The 14,037-nt window shown below is 49.1% G+C and overlaps 1 non-coding gene across 1 annotated transcript; it reads right to left on the reverse strand.

Annotated features, from left to right (window-relative positions):
- Nucleotides 1–552: 552 nt before the first annotated feature.
- On the reverse strand, nucleotides 553–755 carry LOC111824290. The gene has a single exon (XR_002827377.1). It is a non-coding gene; the product is annotated as a small nucleolar RNA SNORA74 (small nucleolar RNA).
- Between the last annotated feature and the right edge of the window lie 13,282 nt (nucleotides 756–14,037).

The raw sequence follows: 14,037 nt of genomic DNA on the forward strand, positions 1-14,037 counted from the left end.
GTCCAACTGCCACCCACTGGGTCCTCACACATCTTTGAGCAGTGTACAGAAGACACAGACCTGCATTTTTTGTAGGAGGAGAATGAAAAAGTCAAAAGAGGCTGCTTCCCAGGATGAAGATGTCTGGGATCTGTAGTCTGAGATCAGCCGTGTGAGCTGAAGGGCTTTGCAGAGGGTCTGTGCATTCCCAAAGGCCAGAGAGCTGCTTCCTGTGGTGGATGATTCATGGGTCCCCTGGGATGCCACAGGGGAGCAAGAGCATGGCGGATCATGCAAGGGTGATGTCCTCCTCAAGTAGTGAAAAGTAGAGTCCCCTCATGGGTGGCTGATTTCAGCAGATTCATCCCTCCATTTCTATCCTAAGAGAACTGGAGCTCTCTCCAGACTTCTGACCACATGCACAGTCATTGGCTTCCTGAGCTGCACTGTCCCTGCCTTCTTTCCTCAAGGCTAGATGAGCCAGGCTGGCTGGAGTGTAGGGAAGGGAGGATAGAGGTCCGTTTGGTGGGTTGAAATGCTGTTAGAACCTTTGAGGCTTAAATTTATTTTTCCTGTGTCTGCTCCCACACAACAACTGAGCAGCCAAAGTGCTGCTTAGCTCACTCTCAAGGAAGCACAGTACTGCCTTGCACCAGTGCCACGCGTCACCAGAGCAGTGAAGGGAGCAACTGGAGGAAGAAGACAAGGCGTTCCTCTCCCAGCGGTGTAACACCCTCACAGGCATGATTCTGTCTGGAGAGCTGACCACTGCTGGAGCGCTTAAGGCTTTTAGGCACAGAGTGAAATGATCTGATTTATATTTTTTTAAGATCACTCTGATTTGCATTTTTATTTGTATTAAAAATTGTTTTACTAATTTATTTTTTTACAATTAGGGATGACATTCAATATTAGTTTCAAGTGCACAAAATAGTGGTTAGACATTTATATAACATATAAAGTCATCTCCTGATAAGCTTAGCATAGGATATCTTTGAAAAGGGTATTAATCCTATTCATGCGGGGTCCACCCTCATAACCTAAGCAACCTCAAAAGACCCACCTTTTCTTTATTTTTAATCAACCTTATTTGGGTGACATTCATTAATAAAATTGCATAGGTCAGTCGTGCAATTCTATAATGCATTATCAGTATATTGTATTGTGTGTTCACTGCCTCCAAGTCAAGTCTCCTTCCATCATCATTTATCCTCCCTATGCCCTCTTCTCCCTCCCCCACCAGTCACCCACCAACCCTACGCCCCACTCCCCACATGCCACCCCCACCTGCCATCCTACACTCCACTCCCCTAGCCCCCACCTGCCACCTCATACCCCACACCCCACACACCCAGCCCCCATCTGCCTCACCATACCCCACACCCACTGCCCCAACCTGCCACCCCCAACCCCCCACCCACCAGCTCCCATCCCCCACCACTATCCCTCACCCCTACCTCCCGCTCTTACTCCCCAATACTACCCCCACCCACCACCTTACATCCCACACCCCACACCACCCACCACCACCTCCTAACCCCCACCACCCACTCCCCACACCCCTTCCCTGTTTGTGATTTGACATTTGAAATGATATTTGAGATGTGTCTTGAGAGCACGGGTAGGATGTAGACAGATGAAGAAGGTGAGAATGTGCTTCAGGTACAGAGAGTGAACTGTCAGCCTGGAAACAGGAGAGACGAACACTGGAGAGACCAGAGCATATGCCCCTCAGCTGCCTGTGAGTGAGGGGTCAGGGCAGGGAAACAGAAGACCCTCCATGGAGGGAAAGGCAGAGGGATAAGGGCACCAACCACAGAGTGGTCAGAGCAGGGGAGACAGCGGCCCCTCCATGGGAAGGCAGGGCAGTGGGGGCAGGGGACCACGGGAGGGGCCGATGGACAGATAGGACAGAGAATGCTGCGAAGGGGCAAGGCTGGGGAACAAGGGCCCCACCGTGGGGGAACAGGGGACTCTCCAAGGAGGGTCTGTTTCCCCTGTCACCTGTCTCTACTCCCATGTCCCCCCTTCCCTGGCCCCTCCATGGATGGTGCCCTCACCCCACTATCCTGCTCAGACTATGTGGGGTCCTTTGTCCTCCCTGCTCTGCTACTTCAATGGAGGATGCCCTCTCCCCGCTGCCCTGCCATCTATTTAAGGACATGTGCCAAAATCCTTGCTGTCTCAAAGTAGGGTTCCCTATCCCCCCAGTCTCTCCCCTCCATGAAGGATTCTCTGTTCCCTCTCCTGTATGACCTGTCCCTCCATGTAGGTTTCTGTCTCCTCCCTGCCCTTCTCCCTCAAACCGGGGTTCCCTTTCCCCACTGCTTGCCCCATACAAGTGAGGTTCTCTGTCCCCCTGCCCTGCCCCCTCCATGAAGGAAACCTCCTCCCTGCCACTCCCACTCAACGTGGGGTTCTCTACTCCCCTGCCATGCCCTGTCCATGGAGGGTACCTTCTCCTCCATGCCCCTCCCCCTATAGTTGGGATCCCTGTTCCCCAGCCCTGCTCCAAAATGGATAGTTCTGTCTCCTCCCTGCCCTGCTCTCTCAAAGTGAGGTTTCCCTTTCTCCTGCCCTCCCCCTGCATGGGGTTCCCTGTCCAATTACCCTGCTCCCTCCCCATAGAGGGTTCCTGGTCTCCCCTCTCCTCCCTGCCCTGCCCCTCTTTAATTGGGGTTTCCTTTACTCCTGCCCTCCCCACTGCATGGAGGGGTTTCTGTACCCACTATTCCGTCTCTCCCTCCAAGTGTAGTTCCCTGTCCCCCAGCTCTAACTCCTTTCTGAAGGGTTCCCTGTCCAAACTGTCCTGTCCCCCTGCCTGTAGGTTCTCTGTCCCCTTGCACTTTCCCCTCCCAGGAGGGTTCCATGTCCCCATGCTCTGCCCCTCCATGAAGGTTTTTCTGTCTTGCCCTCCACCCTGTATGGAGAGTCCCTTCTACTCCATGTCCTACCTCATCCATGGAGGGTCCCCTTTTCTCCCTGCCCTGTCCCCTCCATGGAAGTTTCCCTCTTCCCCTGCCCTCCACCCTCTATAGAGAGTCCCTTCTCCTCCCTGCCTTGTCCTCTCCAAGGAGAGTCCCCTCTCCTTCCTACCTTGTCCCCTCCATGAAGGGTCCCTTCTCCTTCCTGCCCTCTCCCCTCCATGGATGGTTCCCTCTCCTTCCTGCCCTGTCCCCTCCATGAATGGTTCCCTCTCCTTCCTGCCCTGTCCCCTCCATGGAGGGTCCGCTCTCCTTCCTGTCCTGTCCCCTCCATGGAGGGCTCCCTGCCCCACCTGTCCTCTAGCCTCCATAGAGTGTTCCCTATCCCCACTGTTCTGCCCCCTCCCTGGAGGGTACCCTCTACTCCCTGCCCAATCCCCTCAAATGAGGGTCCCCACTTTCTCTGCCCTCACTCCTCCATGGAGAGTCCCCTCTCCTCCCTGACCGGCCAATTCATGGAAGGTCCTGTGTTCCCCATCCCCACTGCCCTGCCCCATCAATGGAGAGTTCCCTGTTCCCCACACCCCCTGCACTTCCCTCTCCATATAGAGTACCCATTCCCACTAACCTTCCCTTCCATGGAGGGTCCCATCTCCTCCCTGCCCTTCTTTACCATGGAGGTCCCTTCTCCTCCCTGCTCTTCCTCTCCATGGAGGGATCCTTCTCCTCCCTCAACTGTCCCCTTTATTGAGGGTCCCTTCTCCTCCCTGCCCTGCCCCCTCCATGGAGGGTCCTCTCTTTTCCCTGACCCGTCCCTGTTGGGGGCCAGATGTAAGTTGGCAAGGTCCTTGCACCTGTAGGGGCTAGCAAGGCAGGGATTCTCACCCACACAGTTTTCCCAGACTTGTTTGGATGGCGTTTATCAGTAGAATAAGAGCAACATTTGTAGAGCCTTTCATAGCTTACCAAGAAGTCTGTAATTATTTACTGAGATATACTGTACTGAGAACTTGTCCTTCTGCTGTGTCCTTCGCTTAGAGATTAAGAGGAACAAAGAATACATTCCTCTTGATAGACCTCCTATTCAGTGTGTTATGTATAAATAGTATTGTGTGGCTAATAAAGTTGCTTCAGTTCATCAAGAGAACTGAGGTCCTCCCGATCCCGCTTTCCTGTCTTTCTTTCTTTTCTCAATTCCCACCTCCCTGCCTCAGCCCGGCTCAACCCTGTCAGGCTGGCCCTGACAGATCTGGCGCCCGAGCTAAGGGACTGAGGAACTGGGAATAAGACGGTGAGGAACTCCGTCGGGCTTGGAGAGACCACGGTGAGAAACTCCTCCAGATAAAGAGTGCACTCGTTAAGGTAAGGGAGGAGCAATTTTTTGATAGTCGGGAGTAAAGCATGGGGCAATTAGAATCTAGAGAAAATGCCCTTTATGGGCAAATGTTAAAGTCTATGCTTAATAGTAGAGGAACTAAGGTTAATGACAAGCAAGTAGAAAAATTTTTAAAATTCATTCAGGAGGTCTGCCCTTGGTTTCCTGAGGAAGGAACCGTTAGCTTAGAAACGTGGCAGAAAGTTGGAGAACAAATGCATGATCATTATAAAGCCCTTGGGCCAAGTAAGACCCCGGTTGATGCATTTTCCTTATGGAATTTAATATGGGATTGTTTAGATCCCAGGCATGACCATAATCAACCATCTCTTAAGCCAGAAAAAAAGGAGAAACAGCGTGATAGCACAAAACAGGGGTCTAAAAAAGACAGTATATTAAAAAGAAATAATGTAACTTTTAAAGGCAATTTAACTCCTCAAGATGAGGGGGATTTTGAGGAAGCTGCTGCTCTTTGTCATGATGATAATACAGGTATTGTTCAGGCAAAAGAGGAGGAAGAATATTTTTCTGCTGGAACTGAAGAGGGCAGTGATATAGAGGATGTGTTGGAATGCTTTTTAGAAAAATTAAAGCTTCTTGGCAAGAAAAAGAGAAGCCGCGGGGGCCGTTCCAACAGCTCTCAGCTGCCTTGTGCAGCACCAGTTCCACTCTCCCCTCTCCAGATGGCTTTGCAGGAAGCACGAAAGTGTGGTGAGGAATTGGGCATTCACGCCTTCCCTGTTATGGAACAGGTGAACCCTCACACGGGACAGCGTGAGCGTGCTTATGAACCGCTTCCTTTTAAAACCTTAAAAGAGTTAAAAACAGCCTGTGCTCAGTATGGGCCCACTTCCCCTTATACTTTAACCATCTTGGAAACTATGGCCTCAGAGGCTCTCCCACCTAATGATTGGAGAGCTATTGCCAAGGCTTGTTTATCAGGAGGGGATTATCTCTTGTGGAAATCAGAATATGATGAAAAGGCTAAGGAACAAGTTTCTCGTAATCGAGCTGCCCAGATTAATATTTCTTATGAAATGCTGGTAGGTGAAGGAGTTTATGCTGATACCCACAACCAAATTCAATACCCCCAGGAAGCTTATGGACAGATTAATGGAGCTGGGATTAGAGCCTGGAAAAAGCTGCCCACCTCTGGTCAGAAAACAGAGGAGCTCTCAAAAATTATTCAAGGGCCAGATGAAAAGTATCAGGATTTTGTCTCTCGGCTATTACAGGCTGTTGGCCGAGTAGTGGTAGATGGAGAGGCTGGCATGTTAATAGTTAAACAGTTGGCATATGAAAACGCCAACACTGCCTGCCAAGCTGCATTGCGGCCCTATCAAAGACAGGGGACTCTCTCAGATTATATCTGCATTTGTGCAGATATTGGTCCCTCATATATACAAGGAGTTGCCATTGCAGCTGCATTAAAGGGAACCACCATTGAAGGTATTCTTCAGCAACAATTTAGCACAGGGAAAAGTCCAGCATACAAGTGTTACACTTGTGGAGGAACAGGACACATGGCAAAACAGTGTCCTTCTAATAAAGGGGTTAATAAAGGAAATGGCAGAGGTCCCAAACAACCTGGACTATGCCCTAAATGTAAAAAAGGAAAACATTGGGCAAATGAGTGTAAATCTAAGATGGATGTCCAGGGAAATTCTTTGTCTCAACACCAGTCGGGAAACTACCAAAAGGGGCCAGCCCAGCCCCGACAAATAATAGGGGCGTTGTCTGTTTACCCTCCTGTCCCTGTGCCATCTCAAGGCCAGCAGGCTGCGCAGCAGCTGCTGCCAGCCTGCCCCAGGGAGCAAAACGAATACAAGAGCTATTCAGAGCAACCCCCGGAAGTGCCGGGCTGGACCTTGGATCCATAGGGCGATATGTACTAACTCCAGAATTGGGGCCACAGGCCATCCCTACAAGAGTGTATGGACCTACTCCTAAAGGGATGTTTGGCCTTTTACTAGGTAGAAGCAGCTTAACTATGAAAGGATTACAAGTTTTTCCAGGAGTAATTGATGCAGATTATGAGGGAGAAATTAAAATTATGGCCTCTGCCCCCAGAAATATCATCACCATCACCTCAGACATGAAAATTGCTCAATTGATTTTGCTCCCTCTGCCTGCCACAGGCAATCTACTTTCCACAGAGTCTTGGGGAGCCAGGGGTTTTGGCTCCTCAGACAAGGCATATTGGGTACAAACTATTTCTCATACTAGGCCTGAAAGAACTTTACTTGTACAAGGGAAAAAATTTACAGGAATTTTAGATACAGGAGCAGATATTTCTGTCATAAGCTTAGCTCACTGGCCTAAACAGTGGCCCTATAGAGAAGCTATGACACAACTTCAAGGAATAGGTCAGACCAACTCTCCTTTACAGAGTTCACAAATGTTAAAGTGGCAAGACAATGAAGATCACTCTGGGTTATTTCAACCATATGTCTTGCCAGGGATCCCTGTGAATTTATGGGGACGGGACATTTTGTCTGCCATGGGTGTTGCCCTTATTACCACCCCAGCTCAGGGGAATTTTTAGGGGGGGTCATTGTTTCTCCTGTTATCCACACAGCTGACAAGATATCTTGGAAGTCAGATGACCCTGTATGGGTATAGCAGTGGCCCCTTTCCAAAGAAAAAATACAAGCTGCTCATGAGTTGGTACAGGAACAACTCCAGCTAGGGCATATAGAAGAGACTACCAGTCCTTGGAATACTCCTATTTTTATCATAAAAAAGAAATCAGGAAATTGGCACCTTTTACAGGATTTAAGAGCAATAAACAAAACTATGGAAATTATGGGACCTTTACAGCCTGGTCTCCCTTCCTCTGTAGCAATCCCTAATGGGATGAAGCTATTAGTACTAGATTTAAAGGATTGTTTTTTCACTATTCCTCTAGATCCCTCTGATTGCAAACGATTTGCATTCAGTGTCCCATCTACTAATTTTCAGGAACCCATGCGCCGCTATCATTGGAAGGTATTGCCTCAGGGAATGGCTAATAGCCCTACCCTGTGTCAAAAGTTTGTTAGTCAGGCAATTCGCGGAGTTCGAGAGAAACATCCGCAGGCTTATATCATACACTATATGGATGACATCCTTTTAACTCACTATACGGAATGTCAATTAGAACGAGTGTATGATGATTTACAGCAAGCTCTTCTTAAAGCTGGATTAATTATTGCAACTGAAAAAGTTCAAAAACGAGACCCTTACCTGTATCTTGGACAAATCATAAAAGGAAGAAAAATTCGTCCTCAAAAGATTCAACTCAGGATAGACAAGCTAGAGACTTTAAATGATTTTCAAAAATTTATAGGGGATGTTAACTGGATTAGGCCAACTTTAGGTATAACTACTAATGACCTTAAACCTTTATTTGATATTCTTCGTGGAGATAGCAACCCGCTCTCCCCTCGTCAGCTTACTCCTGCAGCTCGCAAAGCTATCTGCCACATAGAAGCTGCCTTAAAGAAACAGTTTGTACAAAAAATTGATTACTCACAGCCATGGCTATACTTAGTATTGGCCACGCCAGTATATCCTACTGGCCTCTTATGGCAACAGGGACCCTTAGAGTGGATTCATTTACACTCCTCCCCAAAAAAGGTAGTTTATCCTTACTCAGAAGCAGTAGCAGATCTTATCTTTACAGGACGTCTCAGATCTCTGGAACTTTTTGGTCAAGAGCCCCATACCATTGTGGTACCCTATAAGGCTCAACAAAGGCAATGGCTGTTTCATATGGATGATAAATGGCCTCTCTCATTCCTGGGCTATCACGGTACAGTAGACTCTCATTACCCATCTAATAAACTCATACAACTTTTTACAGAACATTCCTTCATTTTCCCCAAGGTAGTCAAGACTCAACCAATTTCTCATGCAGTTCTGGTATTTACTGATGGTTCCAGTAATGGCACAGCTGCCCTAGTTATCAATAATCAACCGTTTGTTTTTCAGACTAACTACACTTCGGCACAACGCGTGGAGCTTGAAGCAGTACATCAAGCATTATGCAAACTTTCCACTCAATCTTTTAACCTTTACTCAGACTCTCGTTATATTGTAAATATTATGATTCACTTAGAAACTGCTAATTTACATGACACTGACCGATCTACAGTGATTATTCCCTTACTACAGATTCAAGCTTTGCTCAGGAAATGTTCTCACCCTTGTTTCTTTGGCCATATACGAGCTCATACAGGTTTACCTGGAACTCTCTCTGCAGGAAATACTTATGCTGATCAACTTACTAAAACTGCCTATCTAACATTATCTCCTTTAGATGCAGCCAAAGCCTCACATTCTCTCCATCATCAAAATGCCACTGGCCTACGTCAGCAGTTTCGAATCACAAAGGAACAGGCTCGACAAATTGTTAAACTCTGTCCTCAATGCCCTCTAACCACATTCATTCCTCCCACAGGAGTCAATCCGCGAGGCTACAAACCAGGCCAGCTATGGCAGATGGACATAACCCATATTCCATCTTTCGGAAAACAAGCTTATGTTCATGTTTCTGTTGACACTTTTTCAGGTTTTATTTTTGCATCCCCTCGTACAGGAGAAGCCGCTAAACATGTTATTGCTCACTGTTTACAAGCTTTTATTTCCTAGGCATCCCCCATACCATTAAAACTGACAATGGTCCAGCCTACACAAGTACGGCATTCCAAAAGTTTTGTGCTACTTTTCGAATCCAGCATAAAACAGGCATCCCATACAATCCTCAAGGGTAGGGAATAGTTGAGCGAGCTCATCAGACTTTAAAAAGTCAAATTGAAAAAATAAAGAAGGGGGAGTATGTTGATACCCCTGCTAACTTACTTAACAGAGCTCTTTATTCCCTTAGTTTTCTAAATGGTGATGCTCAAGGTAAAACCGCTGCGGAGCAACAGTGGTCCTCACTGTCCAGATCCCACCCTTGGGTACAGTGGAAAGACTTACTTACAGGACAATGGCATGGCCCCGACCCTGTTCTGATATGGGCTCGGGGGTCCGTTTGTGTATTTCCTGAAGGGGACTCTGAGCCCCGCTGGATCCCCAGCTGCTATGTCTGGCCCTTTCAAGGTCAAGATGGAGGACAAAGTGGAACAAGAAGTCACTCCACCATTCAAGAGGCTACGAGTCAGTCCACTAGCGCCTGTGCTGCCACCGCCGCCACGGAGAGCGCAGACGACTCAGAGGACATCTCCACCAACTTGGGAACAGTTGAAGAAGCTGACAACGAAGGCCAAGGCCATGGTCGTTCACCAAGGAGCACAATGAACTGTTGAGACTTTGTTTCTAGTCATGCTGAATTTAATTGGATTTGTGTCACCCCTAAGATGTCTAATGGTATTATGTAGCATTAGGTTTGAGTTCACCACCACCTGGGGCACAGTAATATGAAGTATGGTAACAATTATTTTGGGTAAAAACTATAGTTTCATACTGGTCTTAGAAGGCACATTTTCCTCCTTGGGAAGGCACTTAAGCATTCTATATTGACCTCTCTTGCCCTTTTTGCCAAGGGGGTCCCTCTTCCAATTGCCTACAACTGTTGCCTAAGCTCTCTGTTCATACTGAGGTTAAAGCCTCATGGTGGCTGGTACCATGGATCTGTCTCTTGCCCAATGGCATAAGCTGGGCCCTCTATATAGAAGAAATCTGGGTTCCCCATGATCAATGCTGGGGCCCCGCCAACAGGCGAGGAATTCCCAAGGCAGTTACTGGGCATGGAGGCCACAGGGGCATATGCTACCAAGGAGACAAAACTAAACCTCACATCACCCTGCTTGGCCCCGGAGGATGGCTGGTTAGTCAATGACGGGTAAGACCCCTCAGGGAGGGGCAACCTAAGACAGGCACAGTCGCAGGGGGCCTCAGGGGAGAATTTGGGGGTCAACAGAGGTGGGGCACAGATCCTCACCCCCCCCAACTATGCAGGGGCTTGAACACTCGCCCCTTGTGAGGGAGGTCTCCTGGACCCATGGCTGCTTCTCGATTCCCATGCCAAGCTCAGATCGGGACCCAGATAAAAGAAAGAGACTTAGCCCAGCCGAGATCAATACCCAGAAAACAGAGACTTGGCTAACAGCAGCTACTCTATATCTAAATCAAGCTTAACACCAGGAATGCTCGGGGCCTTCTCAAGGATACAAAATGATCCTTTCCATTTATATATACAGGGTAAACTAATATTGTTACTTAGAGTATTAAATCTAACAGTAATATAGTAATCAAGTTTTCAGAATTTTATTAATTAATATAGGTAATTATTCAAGAAGTATTAACCAGAATTTTCATTCCATAGTAAAATTGCTTAACATTCTATGAATTTAAAGCAGTTATATTTTTGTGCTAAAAAAACAAAGAAGGGGGATCTGTTGGGGGCCAGACGTAAGCTGACAAGGTCCTTGCACCTGTAGGGGCTAGCAAGGCTGGGATTCTCACCCACACAGTTTTCCCAGACTTGTTTGGATGGCGTTTATCAGTAGAATAAGAGCAACATTTGTAGAGCCTTTCATAGCTTACCAAGAAGTCTGTAATTATTTACTGAGATATACTGTACTGAGAACTTGTCCTTCTGCTGTGTCCTTCGCTTAGAGATTAAGAGGAACAAAGAATACATTCCTCTTGATAGACCTCCTATTCAGTGTGTTATGTATAAATAGTATTGTGTGGCTAATAAAGTTGCTTCAGTTCATCAAGAGAACTGGGGTCCTCCTGATCCCGCTTTCCTGTCTTTCTTTTTTTCTCAATTCCCACCTCCCTGCCTCAGCCCGGCTCAACCCTGTCAGGCTGGCCCTGGCACGTCCCGTCCATAGAGGGTCTCCTCTCCTCGCTGCTGTCCCCTCCATAGGGGGTTCCCATCATTCTAAAGTCCCCTCTCCATGGAGGGTCCCCTCTCCTCCCGGCCCTGTCCCCTTCATGGAGGGTCCCCTGTCCTATCAGCCTTGTCGCCTCCATGGAATTCCCCTCTACTGCCTACCTGTCCCTCCATGTAGGGTCCCATCTCCTCCCTGCACTTCCCCTCCATGGAGGGCCCCCTCTCCTCTATACCTGTCCCCTCCATGGAGGGTTCCCATCCCCCTACTGTCTCCCCTCCATGGTGGGTCCCTTCGTTGCCCTGACCCGTTCCATCCATAGAGGGTCCTTTTGCTCCCTGACCCATCCCTTCCATGGAGGGTCCCAACTCCTCCCTGCCCTTCCCCTCCATGGAGGGTCCGCTCTCCTCTCTGCCTGTCCCTCCATGGAGGGTTCCCATCCTTCTACAGTCCCCTCTCCATGGAGGGTCCCTTCTCCTCCCTGCCCTTCCTATCCATGGAGGGATCCTTCCCCTCCTTGACCCATCCCCTCCATGGAGGAGCTCCTCTCCTCCCTACCCTGTGCCCCCATGGAGGGTTTCCTTCCCCCTACAGTCCCCCCTCCATGGAGGGTCCCCTCTCCTCTCTGCCTGTCCCTCCATGGAGGGTTCCTTCCCCTCCTTGACCCATCCCCTCCATGGAGGAGCCCCTCTCCTCTCTGCCTAGTGCCCCCATGGAGGGTTTCCTTCCCCCTACAGTCCCCCCTCCATGGGGGGTCCCTTTTCCTCCGTGACCGATGACCTCCATGGAAAGTCCCCTCTTCTCTCGGCCCTGTCCCGTCCATGGAGGGTCCCCATCCCCCTACAGTCTACCCTCCATGGAGGGTCCCCTCTGCTCCAGGCCCTGTCCCCTCAATGGAGGGTCCCCTCTTCTCCCAGCCTTGTCCCCTCCATTGAGGTTTCCCTCTCCTTCTTGCCCTGACCCCTCGATGGAGGGTCCCCTCTCCTCCCTGCCCTGCCCCCTCCATGGAGGGTTAATTGCCTCCCCTGCTCTGCCCTCTCCATGGAAGGTCCCCTTCCCCCTGCCCTGTCCCCTCCATGCAGGGTCTTCTGTTTCCCTGCCCTGTCCCATCACTCACAGGCTCTGCGAGGCATGTGCTCCTGTCCCCAGTGTTCATCTGTCCTGCCTCGAGGCTGTGTCCACTGTCTTCACCTGAAGCACATCTCACCATCTTCTTCTGCCCAAATCCTCCCGGACTCTCAGGACACATGTCAAATATCATTTGAAATGTCAAATCACCGAGTGATCTTTAAAAAATACAAATCAGAACCCTCTATTCTGGTGCCTAAAAGCCTTCATGCTGTGGCAGTAATTTCAACCCACACTAGGGCACTCTATGTGCCCCCTGCCTTCTGCTGTTCCCATCCAGCCTGGCTCTCCTCGCCCTGGGGCACTGCCTCTCCTTTGGGGGTGGCTTCCCCAGGTCTCCATGGGGCTAGGTCTGTCTCAACAGCCATGTCTGAGTTTAAATATATTGGAGACCCCTTCCCTGAGCCTGCTGGGGAGTGACCCTGCTGGGGAGCCCCCATCCAGACCTAAGTGGTACACCTGGCATTAGGTCACAGTACTAACAGAGGTCAGAAAAGTAAGACAGGTCATAGAGGTAACCTAGCAACCCTGCCAGGTCAGCCATGTGGGCCAACCTCTCCAGCTTTCTTGTGTTTTTGTTGTTTAAAATCAGTGAATAAACATTATTGACACCAACACACCCCAGGCCTCTACAGAAAGCACAGGACGTGTGGCTCACCCCGAGGTCCTGGCCCTCCATAACCAGGTGTTCTTGACAGTGAAAACTGGGTGGGAGGGTGGGTCAGAGAAGCCAGGAGGGACTCCACTTGAGTTGCTGGCTTTGAGGCTGGAGGAAGGGATCAAAGGCCAACATGTTTGGGAGCCCCCAGGAAGCTGGGAGTGCCATTGGCAGGGACACAGAAGGGAACTGTCCCATAAGGAATGGGTTCTGGCACCTCCCCTTGAGCAGGCCAACGCCCCCCCCCCACCCCCGGCCGAGGCCTCCTGGGAGGAGGGCAACCCAATGAACCGCCTTGGGTTTCTGACCCACAGCACCTGAGATCCCACACTTTGTCCAGTGAACCACTGCGTTTAAGGTCATTGGTCAGAGCACCAACAGAAATCCTTTGTGTCCCTGTGGCTCCCTAGTCATATAAGCTCAGTCTGTTTTCTTCATGGCTCTTCCTGTCTTCTGAAATAAAGTGTTGGCTTGGTTCTTGTTCACCTGTCTGTCTCTCAGTCCCTCTCAGCGCCTGAAAGGTGACCTGTGAAGGCCCTGCCCCTGAGACCCAGGTAGACAGCACACACTTGCTGAGTGAATTCCTGCGCAAGGAGCTCTTTTCTGATTTCATATATTTTATATTTGTAATAAACCTGATTCATTAACAGGTACATACATATGATATCTTAATCCTCTTTAGGACATCCCACATGGATTCACAAAGTTTTAAAATATCTTATTACTATTATTTTTTTTGTCAAAACCTGTGTCTCAATTTTTTATTCAGAAATGCAGGAGCTGCTTTGTGAACTGCCTCGGGGAGGAGAGGGTTCTGACTACAGACCAGGTTCACCCCAGGGTGTTGCTCCTGTCCCTGGTCCTTCACAGGCCAGCCCTTTGGCCTCTGGTGGCCTGTTGACCCATGATTCGCCTTTACACCTCATCTCCTGTTCACCAGCCTGGTGTTGCTTCCTGCGTTGGGCACAGGGTGCAATATACAGATCCTGTAACATAGAAACCCACACCTGAAACCTATATGTTCATGTTGACCAATGTCACCCCAATGGATTTAATAAATAAAAATATCTTTTTAAAAAACACGCATTACTTGTTTTGCAGATTGAAACTGGTTCAGGGAGATGAAATGACTGGTCTGAGCTTCCCCGA

The sequence above is a fragment of the Myotis lucifugus genome, unplaced genomic scaffold (assembly GCF_000147115.1).
Source record: "Myotis lucifugus unplaced genomic scaffold, Myoluc2.0 scaffold_1145, whole genome shotgun sequence".
Classification (NCBI taxonomy): domain Eukaryota; kingdom Metazoa; phylum Chordata; class Mammalia; order Chiroptera; family Vespertilionidae; genus Myotis; species Myotis lucifugus.